This window comes from Chlamydotis macqueenii, chromosome 8 (assembly GCF_036417535.1).
Source record: "Chlamydotis macqueenii isolate bChlMac1 chromosome 8, bChlMac1.mat, whole genome shotgun sequence".
Taxonomy (NCBI): Eukaryota; Metazoa; Chordata; class Aves; order Otidiformes; family Otididae; genus Chlamydotis; species Chlamydotis macqueenii.
In genome coordinates this window covers 18,938,093-18,953,449 of record NC_141563.1, presented here as the reverse complement: position 1 = coordinate 18,953,449, position 15,357 = coordinate 18,938,093, and the positions used below count along the sequence as shown (strand labels likewise).

The window sequence follows — 15,357 nt, the reverse complement described above, 5'->3', positions numbered from 1 at the left end:
TCGGTGCTGCTGTACGTGTTTGACGAGAGTTGCCATTTGTCCGAGAGAAGAGCAGACAGTGGCCTTCACCTCTTCAGCTGCTCATCAGCCGAGTCCCTGGAGCTCCCAAATATCCCCGTGTCGGAGCTTGACCACAGGTAACCAAGAACCGATGCTGCCACGGCCCCTCACCCCGAGCCGGGCCTCTGTGGCCCCGGCCTGCCCTTTCTGCGTGGGCCGCAGCCGGCTGGAAGGAGGTCTGACACTGCTGTAATTAATTTGTGAATCGAGAAATACGTAACTGAAGCAGCAGTCGTGTGGCTCCACTGACACCTACGGATTCCTGCAGGAATCTGCAAGCATGCACAGGCATAATCTTTATCCAGGTATGTATGCATATATGGAACTGTAATTTTACATAGCCTACAATAACGCATAACATGAAAATATTTCACTGCCTCTCGCAATTCTTGATTTTATTCTGATACTTTAGCTTTTTATTTCAGTAAGAAGCATGGAGCGACAGATCAGCACTCTTTTCATCTCTGTCAGCAACCAGCCTTTGTTGGAGAGATTGTGATGATTCAGCCGTTGAACTAATCTCAGATGAGATGTGTGTTTGCTAGAAAGAATAAGATATTACATTTTATGATTTGGAAACAGTGGAATTTGTTCATCATTATCTTTAAATTATCTGCCAGGGAGCAAGGCCCTCCTCTTGGCCTATGAATCAAGATCAATGAACTCCAGAACTTTTTGGAGTGGTTTGACACCATTGCTTTGTGGGCTGACTTGTCAAGCATATGAAACATGACCACTGTGCACTTGTACCTCAAGTGCACAAACACAATAGAAAAAACACATTGCAATTCTGTTTCTGTCTACCATGATTTCTCTGTTGTTTTTTTTCCCCTCATGTTCATTCTGAACAAGTTGGACTTTTTGTATCCCTGCCAGCCTTGGGAACTGAATGTTTCACATTTCTAACAAAACTTTATGCCAGTCATGGTTTCCAGTGGTTATTGCATAATTTACAAGTAAAAGATACTTTCTAGCTACCCTTTGACGTCTCAGGATCTGAAGTGAGTCTTTCTGATTCTTGTCTCACAGATCTATAGATTATGTTTTGTTTTTCTTTACATCAGTGCAACATATAATTTTGCAGTTGTTTTAAGCAGAGACTATTAAAAACAGTGTTACCACATGGTAAGGTCTTCCACCCAAATGAGTAACCCTACAAAAAAAAATTCTAACTGCTTAATCATTGTTGACATTTGGAAAAAAAAAGATTTTAATTAATAGTTCTGTTGATGACGCATGAACTTCAAAAATTTATTTTGCTTTCCACTTAATTAGCTACATAAATAAGTAGGGACAATAGAGATGCAAGTCTGTAAATTACAGAAGAGGAAGAAAGCACCACAGTCCTTTTGCAGAAAATAAACTACTGTGTTAAAACAAGTAAGTTCTATAGGCAATTTAAATACTAATTTTGTCTGTGGTGATCTTTCCCCTCTTGTACCTTCTTCAGTGAAAATAATGTCATTGATGTAGAATGTATCCCAGGTTGACATAGGGGGTGTTATTAACAATTTTAAGATTTTTTTTTTTTTTCCCCCAAGCTTTCTTATGTCTTCCCTTTTGCTCTTGTTTTTCCTACCATAAGAACTGTTACAGAACTACTCTTTGTTAGGTGTTTTATTCAGAGAAACAATTCTGAAATCTCTCCAGCAGAGAGTGATATAAAAAACTTCAATTTATTTTCTCCTTTTCATGCTATTTATTCTGTACGTACATAATTCCCTGTCTTATGTAGAATTCTTCTGTAAGGCTATTTGGTGAAATTCATGAAACTGACCTAAGTTGGAAGGGTGTTTTTTTCTTAGGCAGGTCATTTGAAAACAAGAGGGAAGAGTGATGCATACAGGGAAACACCTGTTCTTTGGACTAGAAAACTGAGGATCTGACAGTTCCTTGGACACAAAGCAAAGATTTAGACTCCTGATTTTCAAGGAGTCTAAAAAGCTAACCAGTGAGTTTGCCTCATAAACTCGTGGAACAAGTGCTGGAAGTCTTCTTACTCATTGGGAATTCTGCTTGAATACGGAATGTAGCTTTCATGTAGTATCCATGGCAGACTGCAAGGGTTGAGGGACGAGTCAGAGTTTGGTGAGACTGGTTAAAATAACTATTTAAAGACTGAAGCAACCTAGCTGCCATAAAGTTTCGCAGTTTTTTTTTTTTCCTTTGTGAAAACTGAGTAGAGCCCATGAAGATCCCATTTGCAGTACAACACTGCTAATTATGTCTTTTCTCAGCAGGACATAGGTGTATTTGTGGTTTTTTTTCATCATGGCAACTCCCTGCTCACTTCATGCGGACAATGTTCTGGACTAGGGAGACTTCAGTCCAAGAACTGTAAGAGTCGTGGAGCAAGCAGGTTGCTCTCTAGTCATTCAACTGTGTTGCATGCTTGGTGATCGATTCCCATCTGTCAAGTGCTTTGAGAATACTTTGTCTGAGCATCAGACATGCATGTGAAAGTTAACAGGAAAAAGCAGCAACTCTCCCAAAGTTTAGCACACCGTGGTCACATTAGCTAAATAATGTGAAGCAGGTGAAGTATAGGACTTCTGTGAGGAAGGCAATGGCTTCTCCAGTTTGGAAAATTAATAATACTGCAAGTAAACACGTAACCTGCTTGTTTGGGAGGAAGCAGTGCACTTGCTCTGAAAAGTCATTTGACAGAAAGTGATGCAAGTGCAGTAATTACAAGGGCTGTCTGTGGTACCTCTGCTACGGATGCAGGAAGTTAGCTTTGAATTTCTTTACTGAAGGAGAAATAAACCACACTCATTCTAAATAATTGATCACTGTTGTCCGAAAGAAAACCCTGAAACTCTTGAATAAGAAAAAAAAAATTATAAAATGGTACAGTATTTTTTCCATTTACTGCTTGTGAGACGATGTTCTGAAGAAAAACTGCTGCTATCCTTTTTATATGTGAATATTCTCTGTGGAAGCTTGCTAATACATCTGGTGCATGTCTGCTTTGAAAGTTTTATACTTGTGAGTACTAAATTGAATTGAGGAAAGCTCACTCTCTATGAGTTTCAGTTTCTTTTGTCTCCAATGGGAAAGGCTGCAATTGGAGTAGAAACAAAAGTGTGGTTTTTTTCCCTGAAATTAAATGTAGGCAGCTTTGGCTATCTGATGGTCATTCACTTTCTGACATTCCACTGTTAAGTGAGATAACTGTAACTGTTAGAGAGTCTTTCCATGCAACTGCAATACACCTTATATTCATTACTTCTTAACTGACATTTTTAATAATTTTTTTTTCTAATTATGAATTCTAAAAGTAGACCTATGAACAAGAGTGATTGTATTGTTTTCTTAAATGAGGTCATTTTGCCTTGTTTTGGCTTAGAGTGCAGCTCCACAAACAGTTGCATCAGCACAACTGAGAGGTAAATAGCAAAATGGTTGGAGGACTTGCGTGAGGAAATGACGAGAAAACCTCTTAGTCAGGCTTTGCTGCTGGAAAAATTGTAGTGTGGAACCATCATCTGGAACCTCAGTCATGTATTTAATGCATCTAAATATTATTCTTAGTTTCTGCATGATAATTTCATAAGAGAAGTGATTTGAAAAACAAAATATGCTATCTAAGTATACTTGATTTTCTGCAAAAAACAAATATTTCTTTTCATATGCTTCCAGTGTTTCTAGAAATGTAAAGAGCAGTGATGTTAGATTCTTTGTTAGAGAAAACCTGAGTAATTCTGTCTATATTTCTTATGATTCTTCTTTAATATCAGAAATGCAAGCTGCATCTGAAAGACTCTAGAACAGTAACATCCTGAGTATTATAAAAAGTTCTCCTGTTGGGAAGGAAAGGGTTTTTTAATTAAATCAGTGCAGTTGACCATTGGGGATCAACTGAGGACAAGATGAAACAGGCAGCTGATAAATAGATAAGCTACTGGCTGATCTCACTTGATGGCAGAACTAGGATGTTATCAGAGCCAGTCTGTGGCAAAATTTGTCCCTTTTAGCCACAGTTACTTTCAATTACTTTGGTCTAAGTGCACTTTTACTTTCTTGTGAGTCATTACAATTATAGGAATGTAATCTCAGAAGTCCTGATTTGTATCTGTAATCAATAACATTGTGATATTTGTATTAACATTACAGTTAGTGCTGTGCTTCCTGGTATAAGGGCACTTCTCATATAAATTTAAGATGACTGTTATTTGTTTAGATACAAAGATACAGCATTTGCAAACACTTAAATGCTGCTTGTCCTAAGTAGCCATAAAGCTGGAACCAAATCCCCCAAATAATTAGATTAATTCTCTATTAAAATTGAATTATTTCTCTCATTCACATTTGCTATTCTTTACACTTTAATTTCCAGTGGTGTGCTGTGGTGTCTAACTCTGCCATCAGTGATGGACAACTGTCCTGGTTCTGGCCAGGATAGAGTTAATATTTACCTGAGCTGGGTGGAGAACTGAAGCTGGTAGCCCCTATGGCTGGGATAGTTAACTAATTAGCTAACAGCTGGGGTTAATTTACCCAAATTAGCCAAAGGGCTATTCCATCCCATCTGACATCATGCTCAGTATATAAGTGAGGAGGGTGCTGAAGGGAGGCTCTCCTAGTTGGAAGAGACTGGATGTAGAGATCTGTTGTGAGCTATTATACTGTATTTGTGTTCCATCACTCTATTGTTTTCTTGTCATTACTGTTAAATTTACTTTTTGTTTAATCTCAACCCGCGTGTTTGGTTTTTTTTTGTTTGTCAAATCTCCTCCTATTCTCTCGGAGAGTGGGGGGAGTGAGAGAGAGACTGCGTAGTCTGGTCCCCGTTGGGGCTGAACTACGACAACAACAAAGGGGTTAAGAGTTTAAACCAACTCAATAAATAAGGTATCCTTCCCTCTCTCTATTTAAAGATTTCCCTCTTTCTGGCAGTGGTAAGTTCTCTGTATATAGTCTTTGGATGTGGAGGAGGAGGGAGTAGGTTGTTTTTAGAAATTTGTCTGGGTCTAAATACCATGTACAAATTTAGAATCAAAGTAGCAATTTGTAGGAAAATGTTTTTCTCTAACAGGCATGGGCCACAGTGCTAGCAGATGTTTCTTTAACTTACTACATCTGACAGCGTGGCTACAGAGCTGGTGCGTGTAGCTTTGCGACACGGTTTGGTAACTGTTTGGGCACATTCTGAGCGTGATTTTGTGAAGCAAGAACATCTGTAGTAGATGGCACCAAAATTACGTATTGCAACTGGATAGCATGTTTAGGGAGCAGTCCCTGTAACATAATGTAAATTAATGTTCTTTTGTCTATTAAAAAAAAACAGGAGAAAGAGACTACTGTTTCACATGCTAAAAGTACTGAGCATCCTGGAGGTCACTGGGTGTCTCTGGCTACTCAGCCTGTAAAAATAAGACCTTTTAAAAAAAAATACTCCTAAAAATAGATTTGGTCTCTGATTCTACCTTCCTGGAAATATATCTTCAAATCTGTTTATAATGTAAACTAAAATTTGCAGGCTACTTGGGGATCAGGATGTAGGATTCTCTACATATTCACTGCTGCTTTTTGACTGGGGTTTTCCTGAGCTTTCTGTGGATCTGTAGGGAGGATGTGGAGATATGCACATTTGTTTAGCCTTTTCTGGATTCCTACTGTCAGAAAACTGGCCATTGCTTGTCCAGGGAGATAGCCTGGTCTCGTCTGTCAGCTTGTATCAATGCATGTCTCTTCCACTCTCAAACTGAGAATCAGTTGTGGGGTTGCTGCTGCCATCACACATACTTTTCTACATTTCAGTACTCAGCTCTCAGCATTCTTAGGCTTGAGAAAAATGCCTCTCACGCTTCTATGTGCTCTCCATCCTCTCCTTGTGAGCATACAAAATGCATCAGAACTGATACTCTTCACTGTAAAGACAAGTTCCTGACTTGAAAGTGAGAACAGTTTTCTGAGCTGTTTAGGTTTCCAAAGGTCTATCACTGAATTAATGGCATACTGGTGTTGGGAAGAACTGGCCATATTAAAAGAGATTATATGTTCTGGCTTTGCTCTATGCTGTCTTTAATTTTCTTTTCCTCCCATTTTCCTTGTGTGTTTTCTTTATGCAGTTGTATTTAAAAATATGTCATTTATTGACTGTTGTTTTGGGGATGCTGCCAGGTATGGCTGTAGGTTTGGGGATTTGTCCAAATCCTAGTAAAGTCAATTGAATGTAATGACTCCACTAGCTCTCAATGGAGATAAATTGAATTCTTTGTAGAGTTTGCAAGGGCTGGCCAAGTTATCGCAGCATTTTAATTTCTGTATGTTTGTGTATAATTCTTGCAAGACAAAGTATTAAAATTTTTAAATCTGAAATTCCTTCTATGGCTTCTTGGTTAAAGATACATAAGATGTCAAGCACAGCATGTTAACATGTTAACAAAAAGCCGTCAGAATTAAAAGTCCAGCCATAGCCAATATAACTCGCTTTCTGCACTACATTTTAACAGTCTTTAATTATGTGATAACATAGCATTTAAAAACAGATATGGCTCACTTACATTTTTTTCGTCAACCACAGGTGATGTGTGACACTGTTCTCTCTACGCTTGACAGTACAAGAAGAGAGTGTGCTTGCCTGTATTACGGATTAAATGAATGTTAGGAAACTATACACCATTTGCATTAGTTATTGTGAATTTAATGCATTGTTAAGGTGTCAAGAGAGTTGGTCGATTCCTGTTGTTGTGAATTAAACAGTGATAATGAGACAACTGCTTAGAGTTAAGTTATTATATTATTTTGCTGACTGATGATTAATATATTACTGAAAAGAAAAAAATGTTTTGCATGCAGAAACACTCATGAGTTTTCATGGCAGCTTCTGGTTTACTAACACTGGCTAAAGACAAATAAATAACAGAAATAATTTCCAAATACAGATCTTACAAGCAATTTCGTATTCTTTTTAGAATACTTTGAAGACAAACTATGTTGTCTTTTTGATTGTACCTTTGTGTTTGAGGATCAGTATAGCTGTAAATACAAGCAATTCTTGAGTAGATAATAGTCAAGCCAAAAGCTTGTATAAGGCTCAATTATTACTATTTTAAAAATCTAATTGAGAAACTGTTAGGTAAACTGCAATCACCTTTAAAGAGTACTGCGCACACAAAGGAAAAAAAAAAAATGTTCAAAGTGAAACTGAAGAGTTATGCCCTGGACTTGTTACTTTCTCCCTTTATTGTGTATTTTTGTAGTTAAGAATCAGATCACGAGAAGCCTTGATTCTTGTCACTTCCACACTGGTGATGGGGAGCATGAAGTACTGTGTTCTCACCCAGATTATTTTTTTAATTGTTACAACATACAGGAATTCTTTGGGACAGAGACTATGCAAAAGTCAGATGAAAAGACTGTCTCTGTTTTAAGGAGATTTATTGAAATATGTATTTTTTAAAAGAAAGATTAATCACACAAGGTGCAGAGCATTACCTGCTCCAGCACCTGGATTCATGTATTGTTCCCTAGAATAACTTGACATTCAAGAGTTTGTTCAGTGCCCGGATGGCCTATATAGAAGAGCATCAGATTTGCTGAATTCTGGAGATCATGGGCTTGCAGCAAGGTATGTCTGATACATCCAGTGAGTCAGAGATATCCAGTCTAACACTTGGTGCATATGCATGGAGTATGGTCTGTCCAGGAAATCCAGGAAACACCTGGCTTGTGCACTACAGAACGTGGCATTGGACTAGAACATCTTGGTCTGCGTATGTGCAGGTACTGTTGGCCAAGATGTCTTGAATCGGAAAGCTCCCACTTTCAGTGGGGACATTCCTGTTTCCACTGTGGTATAATTTCCACGTAGAAAAAGGGGACATCACCAGGGGAACTCCAGATGTGTCATATCCATTATTCAAATTTTTCATGTTCAAATCAAATGAACAGGTGTTGGCTCTCGAAGCAGTCTCAGTGAAATTATTATAGCAAATTTTTTTTCCTAATATTTGTAGATACTTGAGTATGTCAATCAGAGCGAGTGTTGCTCATCAGCAAAAATGTATATGGTGTTGAGTAGTATTACTGGAAGTGGAAACCTAAAAATATTCCTCACTTGATCTAAAAGGCAAACTGTAGTTCTGTGTTTTAGCACATATTTAAATATACTGTTTCTTCTCTTTTTATTTCTTTCTTACCAGGACTGCTGTCTTAGATCTTAGGTTTGGAAGCTACAGTACAGAGCATGGTCTCATTCATATGGCTAGAATTGCACAGAGGTACAGAAATCTGCCTCTATGAAATAACATGCAGATCAAGGCTTTAGAGAGGGAGGAAATCACTAGGTCTGCTGATATCAATGGAAACTGAGAATTAAACTCTAGGTAGGAAGCTAGAGTAGTGCCAGTACAAAATTTGCAAATAATTACAATATTAACAAATAGTACTGCTAGCAGCAGTCTTTGCTAAAATACATTATTAACAATAAAATAAAAAAGAATAGTACATTCTGAGGCTCCTAAACTGACAAAATTAGGATATAACATATATTTCCTTTTGAAACAATGTATTACACCAGTTTAATACCTACTCCAAAATATGAAATTAAAAAGCTGTAATAGTTAAGAGACACCGATTTAAAAATAATGTTGTTCTCTGAAAAATATATAATTATTATAGGTATTGAGTACTCTATTTGAGAACTACGTGAAAAACAATTCTTTGGTTTTGGATGGATTTCAACAGCGTTCAGACATACGTAATGTGAGTGTGCACCACGTTTCATTGTTTCCTTGTGCTGCCAAATCATTTTCCTTCCTTGTTTCCTCAAGGCTTTACAGATCAACAGAGGATGGAAAAACTACTAACAGTGACAGACAAATTTTTGCAAAATCTTAAAAATTGACAGACACTCAGAGGAAACTACATTGTCTGAAGAAACTACTTAACCTTTTCAGGTGAATATATCTTAAAGTATCTTAAGAAACCACTCTTTCTGTGCTGTGATGCGTGCTGAAATAGGCATAGCTAAATGCTGTGCAGCTGCTGTGGCATGTGCCAAAGTTTAGACTGATTGAAGCAAAGCTTAGACGCTATCTTTAGCATACTGATGAGTGATACTATCCCAAGTGTGCGCTTGGTCTTTTTACCTGATGTGCTGCTCCTGAAAAATCTGATGCTATTATGTAAAACAAAATACCTAGTATCAACAAGCACTGCTTTGTTCTCTACTTGAACTATGCTGATTTTAATTAACAGTCTGAATATTTCAAAAAGTGTTGCTTTCTGACCCTTTGCATGTTGAATTGTTGGGAAATAATTTGTTTGTTTTTAGCACTGCTTGGCACCAATTTCATGCTTTTCAATTGTATGCCATTACAAAGTACATCTTCTTTCATTTTCTGTTGTTCTGACATCATCAAATTCTAGTCACTACCCCATTCTGCAGTGCTCTTGTTGCTAAGAGCCTGGACTCGCACAAGGCAAAAGGAAATATGTGCATGTGAAGAAAAGAGCCTGGTATTATTTCAAGCTTCCTCCTGCTGTTTCTGGTGTGCTCCAGCTCGGAGATTAGGGAACCGAGAAGTCATATTAATCCTGGAGCTCTCTGGTTTAAGCCTTTAGGAATGAAATGCTTTCTAGACCCTCAGTTTGCTGATCCCAAAGATGCACCCAGGTGCAGCTTTGTTTACTAAAGAGCCAAGGACACATTTAACAAAGCTGCAGTACTGCCTCTGTTATAGTCCTTTGTGCAGGCACACTGGAGGAAAGAAAATGCATGGAGGAATGTGAGGTGAACAGTGAAGGAAGCCAGGGCAGAATGACTGTGGGAAGAAAAAAATGTGACAGAAAAGGAAAAGGTGATAAGAAAATAGAGGATAAAACAGGAGAGGGGAAAAAGAGGAGAGAGAATGATCTGGAAAAGAAAAAAGAGATGGCATTCCTGTGAGTTCTGTGGATCATATTCAGCACATCTGTCTTAATGTGGTTTGATGTTTTGTCATAATGCTGACATGGTGCATTGGTGTAGCAGTTTGTAATGCAGCATAACAAACTCACAATCTGCTGTTTTACAGGTCTTCAATAGCTTCTGGATGGTTATATTCAGGACAATAATACCAATAGAGAGGGTAAAGCTGTGGGTGAGGTGTAACTAGGTGAAAGACGCAGCACGTGATGAGACATAAACAGAGAAGAAAAGGCAGAAAAAACCGGAAGAAAACTGAAGAAGGGAGGCTGAGATACAGAAGAGGTTAGTGATCAGAAAGCTTTCCAGAAGCAAGCCTTTGTTTCATTACTGAGACTAAGAACTACTGGCAGAAATGCTGTTTCAAATGGGGAGGTGACAGGAGCTATGAAAGCTAAAGTAACCCATCTAAGATGAAAAAGGGAGGATATGTTTAGAGGAAGTAAACTAAAGCAGGGGAAAATGAAGGTATTGTTTAGTACGCTGCTACCTAAAAGTGTGACAGGGAACATTACAGTGACCCATGCTGGAAAGGTAAGAAAGACCCACATTCTGTAGCACTAAGTCTGAGTAGGTGTAACACAGTGTGCATCAACACTCAGAATGTTTGGGAAATGAAGGTAACACTTTTCCTTCAGGGAAGCATACAGCTCAGCAGCTGTTAACTGGGTACATGCAGGGTGTTTTGAAAAACAAAACAAAACAAAAAACAACACAACAAAGCGTGCAGATTCACTCTGTTTTTTCTATGCAAGTTTTTTTTTTTTGGAGGGAAGATATTTTATATAAATGGAATCTTTTTCCCTTTTCCATTCATAATTTTCCTGCTATTTTTAATCTTTTTTTTTTGGCTAAGACCAAATTCATATCCTTTCTTTTCAGTCTTGGGCTTTCTGAATGAAACACTGCAATATTAGCTGCCTACAGTTACTGTGATTGGGCTCCATGGGTGGCCTGAGAAATTTTCAGACAATGGAGCTGGTTCTTTTCTCACTCACACCAGTGTAACTCATTGGCTTCAGTGGAGTTGCTCTTGATTCACAGTGTTGTGAAAGGAGAATTGTGCTTGCTCTTTCATATGTGCTTTCATCTCCGTGATATTTTTGCTTACATGTATAATTGATTTTCTGGGAATATCTACTGCTGCTGAAAGGTAGACCTAGGAACTTCCTAACAGGGAAATAAATTTAAGCATTTTTTAGGTCACTGAGTTCAATCCACTGCTGCTACACCACCATGTTATATAATTTCTTTCATAAACTGGTCAGACTTGAAACATTCATTAAGATTCTATTCTTACTGCAATTGGTAAATTCAGACAGAAAGGTTAGTTACGTCCTGTGTAAGTTCAAAACGACAACTGAATTAATTTTCAAATTCTCTAGAAGTATTTTCCTTTCTCACATATGCCTCAGTTTCAGTACAGCAACCATGACAAAGGCTTCATTCTTGGCAGAGGTAGCCTCAGCTCTGAGAAACCACAGTTCTGAAATTACAGGCATTCTTAGGAAAGGGTACTGTGTAGTTTTCTATTCATGGTCACATCCCTCTCACACATTTTAGTGAGAGTTACAAGCGGTCATCTGACAACAAATTTTTACCATACCTGAAGTGCCACCCTGAAAGTCAATTATAGGAGAAGGGTATGGAACAAGTGTGCACAACTTGGCTGAGGATGGATTACTGCAGACTTCAATTTACTTATGCTAGGCTACCTTCTCTTTGCCACCCTGTCTTAGTAGAACCCCTCTGTTTCAGCGGAATTTGTTCCTTATTTATGGTATTCCTGGGCCTGATTGGCATGAAGCTGAAAATCATCATATAACCAAGAAGTTTAATTCTAGTTAAAGCATAGATGAAAGGCAGAGCCCAATTTTTCTCTTACGTAGTGTAAATACAATGATTCAGCGGAAGCCAACAGAATTATGCTCTTACCTCTGCATGCTTCTGTGATACCTTCATGTCCTCCCTACCTTCCCTATAGTCTTTCAGCATATGTGCGCTCCATCAACATAGAATATAATTTTATTTTTCACCCTGTGTTCCTAAATCTCTGTTCTGCACCTCACTTTAGCAAGCCTATTCCCTGTACTTCCCTTCCCTGCTGAAAATTAGTTTCAGAAGTTGCATTTGTTCTTGGGGGACTTCTTGACAGTTACCATTTCATGGTGGCAACTTTGGTTTGCAGCTGCTGGAAAATGGTGGCTGCACAGCACAAGGGAGTGAGGAAGAAGTATATTTGTTGTGAAAGCCAAACTGTGGTCACTGTATAGGAACCAGTTGGCTGTGATACTCCTCTGGTGACTATCCCACTGTTTGGCTACTGTATTTCTGATGCAGAAATAGGTGCACAAGTTGCATCATGTAAGTACAGTAAGTCACATACTTTTAGGACTTACTGGGAATGCTCAAAGTAATTGTGTAGTAAGTTCACGCAATGCTTTATAGGAGTGGCAGAGTACTCTTGGTTTTGTTGGAATTCCTTTGCACATGCAGTAGAAGCCTAGTGTCTTTGGGATTGCTGCACATGGGACATCCAGGGTGAGGCTGCTGCGCATATGCAGTAACATCCAACCTGATGAGATTAATAATCTCAACAATACCAACAATCCCAGATATACAGGCAGTTCTCAAAATCTTACTGGAGAACACTTCTGGTTGGAAAAGAGGATAGACAACCAATCTAAGGCAACCTGGACTTACGGCAGCCATATCTAATCATGTCTATAGGCCTCCCTTCTACTGCAATGACTTCATATCCCCATAGCCAGTTCTCTTTTATTTGCAAATCCTCTTTATCAAAAATCTGAGCTATCCTGCATGGAAAGCAATTTCCAGCCAGGTGTCCTCAGCACATCACCATTCTCAGCTTTATAGGCAACAGCGCTCAACCCAGCTTGTTGTTGGGCTGTTGAAAGATGGCACTGCCTCTGGTCATGATCTGCTGTGTGCTTGACAACATGTTGATCATGGGCCAAAGAGAGAGCAGTGAGGCAGGTCAAACTAGTTTCTTTCACCCACGCAGCACACCGGGCTGAAGGAATTGTTCGGTAGGCTATGTGCTACATAAGCCTGATAGAGAGGTTTGGAGAGAGTGTGGTTTGTCTTCTGCTAGGTGCTTCTTAACCTTTAAGTGCATAATAGTGATGGGTTATTTGAGGCTTAGAGGTCTAATAAGTGGTCTCTGGCAGAGTTATCTCTTCAGTGTAAGACATTACCAGTCTCAACTGTCTGCTTTACCCTGCTGCTGGGTATTACCGCATTCTTGTGGTGGAGACTCCAGGTCACAGGTTGGTGCATTAGAAAACTACCTGCTTTCATTGTTGTACCCTACTAGAATGATCATGACTTCAGGCAGTTGGAGAAATAACGTCTTGAAATACGGCAGCTAAATCTGCCAGAGCTTCTGTTCAGACCCTTTGGTTCTTAACCATGGATGGTAAGAGTCCTTGCCTGTGCCTGCAGGCCTGAGGACAACCATTCCTGCCTTCGCTGCCACTGCAGATCCTCTGTCACTCCAGAGGTCTGCTGCTTGTCCTTATGGAAGACTGTTGTCGTAGCTGTTACAACTTAAGATGGCAAGGAGAATGTATAAAGAAACTTCAAAGTCAGTGATACTGGATTAAGCAAAATGTGAGGACTGTTCTTTGGAAGGTGAATTATTGAAGAAAAAATTATCTTACAGTTTTTATAGTTTGTCATCCTGAAAGTGGTTTATGATTCCACCATCCAGTTCTTGGGTTTTAGTGCCTGTTCTGTTTTACTAAAAGCTGTAGGCACAATAGAAAATAGGTTGAAATCGTCCTTTATATGAGGAATGAAATTATATGACATCAGAGTAAAAGATGAGGTTTTTGTCTCAATTTCACTAAGGAATCGTATTGATATGATATTGCTCTCTTTATTTGTCCATCTGTTTGTTTCTGGAATGTTTGCAGACTGGAAGCAGGAATGGGGTTCCCTCCTTCACTCAGCTGAGAATGTCTTGTGAAATTTTGTTAACAAAAATCAGTTTAAAAGCTGGTCAACCATAAGACTCAAGTCCATAGGAGGTCAAACTTCAAGAGTTCCGATGTTTACGCAAACACTTATCTGGCAGTTGATTTCTGGTCAGCAATGGATTAAGCTGAGATGGCTTCAAACAGCTACAGATGCTGGCGGTGCGCCCTGCCCACCTCCCACAGGTTACCGTTTCTACAGCAGGGATGGCTCAATGCCTCATTAATCAGTACCCGAGTTTCTGCGTTTCGCAGATCAGTGTACTGAGGCAAGCCAATACCAGTTTCTGCTCAGGCTTAAGCCGTAGCACTCCTGCCGTGGGAGACATCTTGCAAGAGAGATTAGCGTACACAGTTGGGGTAGATGATTTCTTTGTCAGCCACGGCTTAATCTGGTGCAAGATATCTTTGAATACCTTCAACATTATGCTGTTTGAGAGAGGAGAATTTTAAAATCATTGATGTGAAAGATCAGGAATCTTCAATGGAAATGGAATGTTGAGGTGGTTCAGGATGCGCGTGATAGTAGAAGCACGCCAAAAGGAACTGAGTCCTGACCATGACACTTTCCAGTTGGTAAAAAACTAAGCCCATTCATTATAATAATATTTAATTTTGTCAACGTAATTTTGCTTCTCTTTGATTTTTCAGTACTATACAACAGTTAAAAATGTAAAATGAAAAATAATTTGACAAAAATCACAGCATTTACTTTAAAAAAGAGCAAGTGTCAGTCGCTGTTCTCCGTGTGAGGGGCGCGTTACCTATGCCCCTGCCCAGGGCTATCAAGGGGCACGGACAGTACCGTCAGCGTTTCCCCTGTGACGTGTTTTAGAGGAGGGGCAGGGCAGTGACTAACGTGCTGTCGGAGGGTGAGATGCTGAACCGCACAGGAATTTGTCCTCCCCCTGCACGCGGGCCGTCCTCAGCTCCGTGCTTTTAGCAGCACGCGGGGACCCAGGAGCCCACCGTGGCGCACAGGCACCGGCTCTGGCTGCTGCGGTACCGGGAGGCTGGCCGGCCGCGCCCCCCCCCCCCCCCCCCCGCCGTGCCGCGCTGTCTGCACAGGCGGTCGCTTCTTTGCCCTGTTACGGCGGCTGTGCTGGGAGCCGTGCTGAGGCGGGGTTTAAGGACGGTCGCGGGTGATTTAGTCCGTTCAGGGAACGCCGCTGGCGTGCGGCCGCCCACCCAGCCCTCGTTCCGCGTGCCGCACCGGCGCCTCAGAGCCCGCGGGGCTGGGGGAGCCGCCGGCGAGGGGCGGGCGGGCGGGAGGGGCCGGGGGAAGCCGCCCTCCCTCGCAGGCGGCGAGCAGAGCCCGGCGGCAGGTGGCGGCGGCGGCTCGGCCCCTTTAAGGCTACGCCTGCCGTAACCCGATCCCGCCGC

The 15,357-nt window shown here is 40.3% G+C and overlaps 1 protein-coding gene across 2 annotated transcripts in view; it reads left to right on the top strand.

Annotated features, from left to right (window-relative positions):
• Window positions 1–130: 130 nt before the first annotated feature.
• Window positions 131–15,357, top strand: part of TLCD4 (TLC domain containing 4) — a 46,939-nt gene continuing 31,712 nt past the window's right edge. Inside the window, exons 1-3 of one of the 2 annotated variants that reach the window (XM_086753172.1) lie at window positions 7,435–7,636; window positions 8,211–8,288; window positions 8,841–8,966. The gene's annotated coding sequence lies outside the window, so the exon portion shown is untranslated. Of the gene's footprint in view, window positions 366–7,434; window positions 7,637–8,210; window positions 8,289–8,840; window positions 8,967–15,357 lie in introns of those variants that run through there. The other variant, XM_086753173.1, reaches the window with a different exon arrangement.